At 35.6% G+C, this 10,729-nt stretch overlaps 1 long non-coding RNA gene across 1 annotated transcript; it reads right to left on the minus strand.

The window, feature by feature from the left end:
• Nucleotides 1-7,191: 7,191 nt before the first annotated feature.
• Nucleotides 7,192-10,382, minus strand: LOC142866572 (uncharacterized). The gene is made up of 2 exons (XR_012916509.1): nucleotides 8,253-10,382; nucleotides 7,192-7,277 (listed from the first exon to the last, which is right to left on the minus strand). It is a non-coding gene; the product is annotated as an uncharacterized LOC142866572 (long non-coding RNA).
• Between the last annotated feature and the right edge of the window lie 347 nt (nucleotides 10,383-10,729).

The raw sequence follows: 10,729 nt of genomic DNA on the forward strand, positions 1-10,729 counted from the left end.
CAAGCAGAGCAGACTGGAGGCCACCACCCCTGCCCACTGGAAGGAGCCGTGGCTCAGAGATTTTGCCCAAAGAATGAAGTATTACATATAATCAGAGAGCTCTGAAGCTCTTCCCAAAGGAAGTGACTTTTTTTGGAAACTCCATATGTGGGGCAAAGTTCAAGTCTAGAGATTTGAAGACAATTTCTAGCTAGCAGATCTACTTTACAAGAAATGCTAAAAGAAGGTTTGCAGGCAGAAAGCAAGTGACTGTGGATGGTAATACAAATCCACATGGAGAAACAAGTAGCACCAGTAGGGATTGATGTAAGTGTAAAAGATAGCATTAAAGGCAGATTTCTTCTCCTTTCTACTCTTTTTTATTGGAGTGTGTGGCTTATTTTGTTCCTATATAACAAATTTATAAATTTGTTCTGGCTTTACAGCTATGTAAAAGCTATACCCATTATGAAGTATACCTGGTTTATGATTGTACATATTTAAGTTACACTACAATATAAATAGTTTAACACTGGAATTTCACAGGCTTTTTAAAATTATGACTACAAAATGCTAATATAGTATATTGTGACAATTCCTTAATTGTGGCTTTTATTTTTTATTAATTTTTTATTTCAAAATATTGAGTACGAATGTTTTTTGTAACAGGGATTGCTTCTGTAATGCTTGAGTAATGGCTGTAAGTGTGCCCACCACCCAAACAGTGCTCACTGTACCTGTTAGATAGGTTTTTGGTCCTCCGTTTCTCCCCTACCCCTTACTTGATTTCCACTGAGGTTTTACTTCCCTTTGTGCACATACATCCTCATTGGTTAGTTCTAATTTAATAGTGAGTACATATGGTGTTTGTTTTTCCATTCTTGAGATACTTCACTTAGGAAAATGATCTCTAGTTCCATCCAAATTGTTGAAAAGGGCGTTAATTTTCTCCCTTTTATGTGTGAGTAGTCCTCCATGTTATACATATACCACATTTTGTTAATCCACTCATGAATTCATGGACACTTGGGTTAATTCCACATCTTTGCAATTGAGAATTGTGGTGCAGTAAACATTTGAGTGCGGGTGTTTTTTTGTTAAAAGGACTTCTTTTCCTTTGGGTAGATACCCAGTAGTGGGATTGCTGATTGAATGGTAGGTCTACTTTTTGTTCTTGAGAAATCTCCATTCTGTTTTCTATAAAGGTAGTACTAATTTGTAGTCCCAGCAACAGCATATAAGGGTTCCTATTTCGCTGCATCCATGCCAGCATCTGTTGTTTTGGGGCGTTTTAATAAAAGCCATTCTAACTGGAGTTAGGTAATATCTCATTGTGGTTTTAATTTGTATTTCTCTGATGATTAATGATGTCGAGCATTTTTAAATCTTTATTAGCCATTTGTCTATCTTCTGTTTGAAAGCTTCTGTAGAAGCACTATAAATAAACAGTGCTAGGAAAATTGGATAGCCACATACTGAAGAATGAAAGAGAACTCCTATCTTTCACCCCTCACAAAATTAATTCAAGGTGGACAAAAGGCTTAAATGAAATCATAAGAATTCTAAAAGTAAATGTAGAGAAAACTCTTCTAGATATCAGCCTAGTTAAAGAATCTATGACTAAGAACTCAATGGTAATTACAGCATTAATGGTAATTAAACTAAAAAGGTGAACAGCTAAGGAAATAATCAACAGAGCAAACAGACAATGTACAGAATGGGAAAAAATGTTCACAAGCTATATATTCAATAAAAGGCTAATATCCAGAATCTAGAAAGAACTTAAGCAAATCAGTAAGAAAAAAACAACCCATTAAAAAGTGGGCAGAAGACATGAACAGAAACTTTTCATTTCTGCTCTTAACAAATTTTAATAAAAAATTGTATGAAACAATATGTATATAATTATATTTCAGGGCCTATCATGTATAGAAATGTAATATACTTAGTAACAGTGGCACAAAGAAAGTAGGTGAAAACAAAGCTGTATTGGAATAAAGAAATGATACCAGATGTCACCTTGAACCCACAAGAATACATAAAGAGAATCTGAAATTGTAGGAAAGTTAATATAACAAGCTCTCTTAATGTATATTTATTCCTTTCGCTTCTTTAGAAGTCATAAAATTATATAAATTAATAAGTATAACATTATTATTATGTTTAAACCTGTATAGATTTCATATATATACTAATATGACAAAGAGGGGGAAAAGCCAATAGTTATAGAGTTATAAGAATGAAAAATTATGTATCTCACTGGAATTCATTTAGTATATTTCTTTTTCTTTTTTTTTTTTTTTTGAGACAGAGTCTCACTCTCTTGCCTGGGCTAGCGTGCCCTGGCATCAGCCTAGCTTGCAGCAACCTCAAACTCCTGGGCTCAAGCCACTGCACCTGGCCCCACATTATATTTATGTAAAGATTTTGTTAGACAAATTTTTTGTACTTTACTTTTTAAAAATCTAGATTTCTGACCTTTCCCCTTCAGCAGGAACACTAACATGTAACAAAAGCTTTCTACCACTCCTAGCAAGTGTAACATTGACAAGTGACTGTAAGTAGCAAATAATATCGTTTATTTTCTATTGACATATCCTACCTACTTTGTTGTGAAATCATAGGATTTTAATTAAGGACTTATGATATCCTTTGCTGTCATTTTCAAGCTTTTTAAGTTGAGGGAGTGTTGGCACTCTATTTTGGGACTACTTAGGTATATATATTTGTTCCTGTGATAATAAATACTATTCAAATTTTTAAAACTGTAGAAAATGTTACCTTCTGACTAGTCTATTCCAGGACCAAAAGTCAGCATATGGTGTTTAGTTACTAAAATGTTTTCACCAAGACAGATTTATTAATAACATAAGGTTTTTCAACTGGATAAATATATCAAGAACTCTCAAAATATGTGGAAGACTCCATGAGCCTAAGAAGGCGTGAGTTTATTTGGATTCAATGCAAATGAAATATGAAACCACTTACCAATGTCTCAAAGAACATTTGCTATTATTTTGAAAGTGTAGTGGAAATTATTCCATTTTAAAGGAAATTTGCTAGGCCGGGCGCCATGGCTCACGCCTGTAATCCTAGTACTCTGGGAGGCCAAGGTGGGATGATTGCTTGAGATTAGGAGTTCAAGATCAGCCTGAGCAAGAGCTAGACCCCATCTCTACAAAAAGAAGGGTTATCCAGGCGTGCTACACTGGCCTACAGTCTCAGCTATTCAGGAGGCTGAAGCATGAGGATCACTTGAGCTCAGGAGTTTGAGGTTGTAATGAGCTATGATAATGCCACTACACTCTGGCCTGGGTGACAGAGTGAGATCCTGTCTCAAAAAAAAAACAAAACAAAAAAAACAATGTTGATGCATTTGTTAAAAGTTATATATGGGGTGGAGCATTTAATATGTGCCTGGCACCCTGCCAGATTCTTTTGATGCTATGATGAGCATTCTGAAAATGCTTCTCAAAAACTCCATGTACCCAAAAATTTACAGACAATTCAACAAAATTGTATCCTTTCTCTTGACTCAAACTATTTTCTAAAGTTGTTTTCTCCTTGGAGATGATGTTCACAGCATAGATTCCTAGTTTTATGCCACACTTATGTATGTAAATTTCTGCTTTTCAAAATAATCAAACTAAAGATAGCTATGAATGGAATAGATGTGGCATATTGTGAGCCTGCTACAGAAAACTAAAACTATATATTTCTTTGCTTTTGTTTAGTGTGATAGCAAATTAGTCTGATAATAGTAGGTATGTAATCAAAGTATCATCAGCTCTATTTGCCACATGTATTTCTTTAATTAAAGGCAACACTATTAGTTCATGAATTAAATAGAGCATGTTTCAAAACCTTGAATCCATGTAATACATTTTTTCTTCTGATTATTATGATTACAAATAGGGAGTTGCAAATTCAACATCTAGCAAGAATTGTTTCTTTCAAAAGAAATACTCATTTCATTTCTTAATAGTACTTTGCTATCTGTTTTAGTCTTTGCTCTGCCATACCAGAATAACTGAGACTGGGCAATTTTTAAGAAGAGAGGTTTACTTCCCACATCTCAACACTGTTGCATTTGGAATTAAGTTTCCAATACATAAACGTTGAGGGCCATATTCAAGACATAGCGACATCTAATCCCATGTAAACTTGAATATATATTACCAGTAATCCTTTTGAAATAAATGATCTACATTTTATTCATTCATTTATTTATTGTTAATTGCAAGTCAGTGTCCTAATGATCTACATCTTTGAAGGACTCCTAACAGACTTTGATGGCCTCTCTCTCCTTGGCTCTATGTAGGTCTGGCAGCTCCAATGAGATTTCTGTGATAAGCTGCACTTCCTGGCTGTTCATGGTAGATAAGAACCTTTTGCATTATATCTAAATTCTCCATCCAGGCCAAGGCCAGGACTACATTCTTCAAGCAGGACAGATCCCCAGTGCTAATGCCATTAATATAGGTCAGCACCAGGTCCTCCAGACCTACAAATACAAAGGATGAAATTCACTGCATTTAGAGAAAGGAAATATTTTTATATTGTGTAATTCTGAGAATGTCTATTAACAGTTATTTGCCTCCTCAATGCTATTAGCATTACCTGGAAGCCTGATACTAATGCAGATTCCCAGAATCTTCCTCAGAACTACTAAAACAGAGCCTTACCTTTGGCCAGATGCTTAGGTGATATGTATGCACATCAAGGGTTGGGAATCTCTATTTCACATTAGGAAGCTGTATTTCTTGAATGCTTCTATTCATTTTAGCCCTGGCATATTTAGGACAGGAATAATAAATCTTTCATTTACATCTGTGTCATCTGTCTTTGGAGCCTGGTTCATGGTAAACATTTTATTATTTTTTAACAACTTATAATTTTTCATTATTATGTGTATATAATAGCTTTCTACATTTATAGGGTATATGTGATCTTTTGATATAGGCATACCATGTGTAATAACCAAATCAGGGTAATTACAGTATCTATCACCTGAAGCATTTATCATTTCTTTGTGTTAGGAACATTCCAATTCTACTTGTTTAGTTCTTTTATAGTATACCATAACTTACTGTTGACTATAGTCATTTTGTTGTGCTAATAAATATTGTTCATTGTACTTAACTATATTTTTGTACCCATTAACCACCTCACTTTTTCCCTATCCTTGCTCTCCTTCCCAGAGTCTGGTAACCATCATTCTACTCTCTGTCTCCATGAGATCCATTGTTTTAATATTTAGCTCCCAGATATGACTGAGAAATTTTTTATATGGTGAGATATAAAGATTCAATTGCACTCTTCTGCATTTGGCCTTGAATATTTTTCAGAGTTCTGATAAAGTTGGTTTTGGTAGTTTTAACCACATTTTCATTTTTAGGTGAGGGATGGTCCATTAAGACTCTTCCTTTCCCATTTTTGTTAAAATTACTTTTTATAGTCCTTTTAATACTTTCTTAAGTATGATGCTTGGAAGTAAAGCATAACTTTAAGCATGTTAATAAAGTGTACGACTTGAAATCAGTGAAGGAAAAAATATAAGGACTATTAAGAGTCCACAGCAAAGATAAACATAAGAAATAGTGCATTTGATGTGCATGAAAATAGTAATGAGAGTCTTAGTTGGCTCCCACCATAATGTGGCCAGCCTGCGTGGTGACCCACCTTACTGGATTGGACGACTTTAAATGGGAAGACATTTTCCAATGTATGAAGTTCTACTTTCAATATAGAAGACAGACACCCTCATTCCCAGACCCTCACAAAGGTATTTAGAGCTTGTGAAGAAAATGAACCTCTGTCAGACTTAGAAGCAGATGTGATGCTACTAATCACGGAGGAAGTTGTGTACTTTAAATATAAACATAGAGGTATTCTTGTCCCGAGAGCTGACATTGGTGTATTTTCTGACATTTGATCCAGCGATCAATTTTGATTCCAAGTGGTAGCAGCTGTGAAGTTTTCACTTCAGATGCTGGACCTGTATGTGTGCTATTGTTCTTGGCTGAATAGCTATAGAGTCTGGAGTTGGATCCTGGATAATCTTTTCTACCAAACAGAATTCAATGTAAAATTAATTTTTACTTAAAATCTGTGTGGATTCTGTTGATTACATTAAGGCATGATGTTGGATACCCATTCTAAAATGTTTCTGGTAGGTTCCTATGTATAGATTACTGAATTATTCTTGATTTTTTTAGCATATTATGGGGGTACAAGTGTTAAGGTTACCCATATTGCCCATGCCCCCCTCCCCCCTCAAGTAAGAGCTACAAGCATGTCCATCTCCCAAACGTTGCACATCTTACTCGTTGTGGTTGTATACACCATCCCCTCCTCCCCCCTCCCACCCTCTCGACACCCAATAAATGTTACTCCTATATGTCACTTAGGTGTTGATCCGATAATACCAATTTGCTGATGAGTACATGTGGTGCTGGCTTTTCCATTCTTGAGATACTTCACTTAGTAGAATGGGTTCCAGCTGTATCCAGGAATATACAAGAGGTGCTTTATCACCATTGTTTCTTAAAGATGAGTAGTACTCCATGGTATACATACACCATATTTTATTAATCCACTCATGAATTGATGGACACTTGGGTTGTTTCCATAGCTTTGCAATTGTGAATTGTGTTTTATCCTTGTATATGCTTTTCCTTCCTAGCTAAGCATTATGACCTCAGTGTTTTTCATGAAGTGATGTCATAGCAGAAATGCAGAGATTAGAATGGAGTTAAGTTGTAGGTCTTTTAGTGTATTTAACACTACAACTGAATGCAAGGACGCAAGTAAACCCTTGAGTAAAAACATGCATGTGAGGAAATCTGGAAGAGCATTATGTCTGAGTCTGAAAAGTTTATACTAAACAGAACCCTTTGAGTTTGGACAGGTGTAAATGCATCTCAATCATATAATCCAAAATTCCAAGAGTAAATGTTCATTATTTCTAATAACATCCAGCTAAACATTAGTCATTAATACTATGAATAAGTATGAAATAAGTACCCTTGAGAAAGTAACACATTGCCTTCACACTTAGGCTTTGTAAACTTTATTATTTTGGGCTTAGTTTAATTCCAAATGTGAGAATTTCTGAAGTTACTCACTAAACCTAGGCCCTGAGTGGAGAGAACAGGGAGAATGGCATTGTTTTATGACTTTTCACATCAAGGAATGTGATGATTCAGAATCTTCTTTTTCTTTTTGATACTCTGTAATTCTTGCTGATGTTTACTGTTCATTTTCCTGATTGTCTCATTGAAACATGTTTCCTGATTCTGAAAAGGGAAAGTACAGACTAAAACTTGTGTAGAATAAAATAAGATCACTAAATGTGTTCATTTATTGTCACATAAGTTCCCCTTTAGTTTCTTAATTATGTCTGGTATTAATTTCTCTGTGCTTTCTTTACCTTAAGAAATATTTTGTCTATATTTCCTATGATATTGTTGCCTATTAATCTATGTGTGGGACTTTTAACCCATATTCAGCGAATTATTCTCTGAAATCTGTCATTTTGTTTTTAAAAAATCGTCTCAACTCTTTACCACATAATGTAGATAGTTTATGTATATATGTTTACATAAATTTCCATAGGATAGTCAAGATCCACTAGGAAGACTTCTACATGATGCTCAGATACAGGGGTGATATCTGATTAGGGGATTCAATATAAGCCTCCAAATTTTTGGTGGGAGTAGTAAGAGAAAAAAGTTGAGGAATCCTGGGAATGTAGGCACTCATAGAACATTTCTGGACCAACGTGCAGACTCAATATAGACCTGGATGTGTCATACGCTTACAGATATAATGACATAGATTATGACAAAAACAAAATCACTGTGGATCCCCCTAGGTAAGAAATACAAGCTAGATACTTTTCCATGAGTTATATCCTAGAATACTATGTTATCTCTTGTGAAATTACAATTTTCACATTTGAAAAGTATAATAGAATAGATCTTGTACCATGAGATGAGATTGCAAATATGTAATGCACGTAAAGCACTTTGTGTAGGACTTGGCAATTATTAGCCACTGCTAATGCAAATAACAGTGCAGGCTCTGTGGCACAGGGTCTGCTTGTAAAAGGCCTTCAGCAACCACAGGTAGGCATTGATGGGAGTTAAAACTACAGTCCAGTGTCTGGCTACAAAAGGCCTTTATCTGGACCAAGAAGTATGCTAACCTGTAATCAGTGCCTTTGATCCCTGCCCACTGAATGAGAAAATCGAGATGACACAATTAGATACCTCAATTTGACGAGCTGTAGTCCCCTCATGCTCTGCCAGCAACTGGGCTGTGTCCATCTCCATCATTTCAGTCAGTTGTCTCACATGTTCCTGACAGCTCCTCTCTTTCTATTCTGTCGTCTGCTCAAACTTCCTTTCCACTTCCTCCACCATTTTGGTTATATGCTGTGCAGATTTAGTTTTTGCCTCTTCCACTAAGGACGAAAAGAGAGAAGAAAAATTATATAGGATTACTGTGTTGCCTGTTTCTTCCTCAAGTGTATTTGTTATGTTGATACTTGATAGAGGAAATTCCCAGGGACAATAATTCCTTTGGGGTAACCATATTGCCCCTGAAATATTTTGCCACACTCTGATATGTGTTCAGGAGTGAAGACATGTCTTTACCATTCTTGCTTAAGTTTGAAGATACAACAGAGGACTGAGGCTAGGGCAGTAATTAACCAGTGAGCAATTTGACCCTCTCATTACATAATCCACTCTTCACAGAAAAGAGCACATCCTTGGCAGGGCCCAGGAGAACCATAACTGCCTATAGATCATGAAGCTTCCACCATGCTGTAAACTGTACACCTTCTACACACTAAGCCCAGCCAGTTGTCTTAGACAGTCATGGGTAAGAAAAATCTCCCTTTCATCTAGAAGAAATGTAACTTATTGACCACTTAGGAGTGATGCTCAACTGTGAGCAAAATTCTTGTTCACTTTACATCTAATTTCCTCTATGTTCACAGCATTCATCCCAGGGCATGAATAAACCCTTAAAGAAGAGCATGGGGCTGAGGGTGTCTAGAAGTGTGGTGTGGATGAGGAAGAAAAATTTTGCCCTAAACAGTATCTGCCTGATATCTCTCTATTGTAAAAGGCATACTTATTACATCATTTATTATTATAATCTCTCCAGAGGAAATGTGCATGACTTGACATACAGTATCCAGTTAAAGGTCATTGAAATCATTACTACAATAAGCATGAAATAAATAGCCTTAGTAAGTAACTCATTTCCTTTCCATTTCAACTTCATCTTTGTAAAATATATGCATCAATGTAAGTGCAGTCATCATAGATTCAATTTCAGTGACAATTGTTTGGATCTTTGAAATTGATCATTGCACTTGTGCCCTGGTCACAGGCTGTGTGATAGGAAAAATTTGATTTTGTATTTTTAGATTATACTACATGACATGTTCATTTCTCTGTTTCTCATCTCCATTTCCTGGATTTCTTTCTGATATTTTCTTCTCTCTTCCGTAATATAATCCTTGAGATGAAATTGCTACTAAAGAGGGAAAATGGATAATTAAAGTGGCTTGGCACATAATAATTTTGTAGAAATTGTTCCATAATTACCAAATAAGTTTCCCTTTCATTCCTTAAATTAATCTCCTACTAGATTTTGATATTATTTCTTGAATTTCCTCCTTCCTTAACTTCCATTATGTCACTCTCTCTTAAGAATCCTAAGCTTGTTTTTAATTTTTCTAGGACTTTTTCTCTATCTTCAGATATCTTTTATTCATATAGTTCCTGAAGTATTGTTTCTCTAGAATTCCTCTATGGGATCCTTGAACTAACAATTATACACAGTAATTGTGTAGAAATGTCACACTTTTTCCCCTTCAACTCTCACTCTATATAATGTGGATTTTTACACATATGAATACTTGTTCCAGAATCTTGGCTAATGGGAAAATCCCTAAGATTTACATATGATGCTGAGAGGCAGTGGAAATGTCTGATGGTGAAATTCAGTATAAGCCTGTAAACTTTTGGTGGGCATAGTAAGAAAGAAACCGTTGAGGACATCAGGACTACTGGTGTCTGGAGTGCATTTCTGGTCTGACATTCAGACAATTCACAGATTCTGAATAGTGCCTGGAGAACGGGAAGATGCTATTAATGGCAGCATGGGCACTTAGCTAGTGTGTTTAAGTGACGCCATGGTTAGAATGTCTTTCTAATCATCAAGGTGATCGTAGAGATAAGGTCATAGCAGATATGATAACAAATCATGGACTGCTCCACTAGGTAGAAAAGACAGAATGGATCTTCTTCTATGATATATGACACAGCAAACTACCTAATTTCTACTGAAATTATAATTTTCTTACTTGAAAAAGTAGAATAGAATTGTTCCTATGCTGTTAGATGAGGATGGAAATATGTAATGCATGTAAATTAATCACTTTATGAAGGGCTTATGTAGGGCTTGGGAATTATTCACTACTGTGTATTGAGTGATATAATACAGAATACGTGGAGCATAATCTGTTTGTAAAAGGCCTTTAGCAACCACAGATTGACACTCATAGAAACACGAAGGGAATGAAAACTATAGTAACGTCTGGCTTTCACTTTTATCTGGACAAAGAAGTGCGCTGACCTGTAATCACTGTCTCTGATCCTTGGCCATTGGATGAGAAAATTGAGATGACACAATTAAATACCTGAAGTTTAAGAGTCAAGAGTCCTTTCTT

This window comes from Microcebus murinus, chromosome 2, assembly GCF_040939455.1.
Source record: "Microcebus murinus isolate Inina chromosome 2, M.murinus_Inina_mat1.0, whole genome shotgun sequence".
Lineage (NCBI taxonomy): Eukaryota > Metazoa > Chordata > Mammalia > Primates > Cheirogaleidae > Microcebus > Microcebus murinus.